Source organism: Tribolium castaneum, chromosome 4 (assembly GCF_031307605.1).
Source record: "Tribolium castaneum strain GA2 chromosome 4, icTriCast1.1, whole genome shotgun sequence".
NCBI lineage: Eukaryota > Metazoa > Arthropoda > Insecta > Coleoptera > Tenebrionidae > Tribolium > Tribolium castaneum.
In genome coordinates this window covers 16,175,811-16,177,500 of record NC_087397.1, presented here as the reverse complement: position 1 = coordinate 16,177,500, position 1,690 = coordinate 16,175,811, and positions in this window count along the sequence as shown.

Below are 1,690 nucleotides of genomic sequence, written 5' to 3'. Positions count from 1 at the left end.
TTACATCGAACAGACTAAAAACGTATTAATCTGGCATAAAAAAGCAATTTATGTATCACTTTGGATAAAGGCAGCTAATCCTATTCGTTTCATTGCTTAAAATAGACAAAATTGTTAATAAATCATAACAAAAACGCTGTATTCTAGCACCAAATACTAATTACATTATAGTTTCGACGAGAATAGCTAATTTGGAATGATTCTATGCTTCCAAACGAGTAAATTTTTATTAAACATAAAGACATTTTATATTGCAGTTTGTATTAAAACAAAATATTTTCGTTGATTCTTTGTTAGAAGCAGCAAACCTAACATTTAAGAATCAGAAAACTTTGTATTCGGACACAAACCACCAAATTTTGTATCAGTTTAGACAAAAACGGTTGATTTTCGACAATATTTTGCTTTGAACAAGAAAACTTACATCGAACAGACTAAAAACGTATTAATCTGGCATAAAAGAGCAATTTATGTATCACTTTGAATAAAGGCAGCTAATCCTATTCGTTTTATTGCTTAAAATAGACAAAATTGTTAATAAATCTAACAAAAACGCTGTATTCTAGCACAAAATACTAATTACATTATAGTTTCGACGAGAATAGCTTATTTGGAATGATTCTATGCTTCCAAACGAGTGAATTTTTATTAAACAGATGCCAAACATCATGTTTTGTCCAATAAAGACATTTTATATTGCAGTTTGTATTAAAACAAAATATTTTCGTTGATTCTTTGTTAGAAGCAGCAAACCTAGCATTAAAGAATCTGAAAACTTTGTATTCGGACACAAACCACCGAATTTTGTATCAGTTTAGACAAAAACGGTTGATTTTCGACAATATTTTGCTTTGAACAAGAAAACTTATATCAAACTGACTAAAAACGTCTTATTTTAGCACAAAACAAAAGATCTGCGTTACAGCCTTAACGAGAGCTGTTAATTTCAAACGGTTCTATGCTTTGAAACGAGTAAACTTTCTCTGAACAGAGGAAAAACATCTTATTTCGTCTTTTAAAAACGATTCATGCCACAGTTAGGATAAAAACCAATTATTTTCGTTAATTCATTGTTACAAACAAGAAACCTTACATCAAAGTAACTAAAAACCCCTTATTCAGGCACAGAAATTCGAATTACGTTTCAGTCTGGAAAAAAACTGCTTGCTTTAGACGATCCTTTGTTTTGAATACAAAAACTTACATTAAAAAGATTAATTCTTAATTCAGTCTTATTCTGGCTGAAAACTGCAAATTATATATTACTCTAGATAAAAGCAATTTATCCTGATTACTCCTTTACTTAGAATAGAGTAAACTTGTATAAAACTTAATGAAAACTTTAAATTTCGTCTCAAAGAAATAATTTACGTTATAGTTTTGACCAGCACTGTTTATTTCAAACGATTTTATGATTCCAAACTAATGAACTTTTATGGGGCAGATGCAAAACCACATATTACCATATAAAGCGTTGTTTTAAAGCAAGTTATTACCTTTTGCAACAAGAAATTTCACGTCAAAGAAACTGAAAACTTCGTATCCATGCACAAATATCGAATTACGTTTCAGTTTAGGCAAATACAGCTTATTTTAAACGATTCTTTGCTATAAACAAGAAAAATTTTATCAAACATATTGAAAACGTCTTATTCTCGAAAATAAGAGCAAATTATGTATCAGTTTTAAC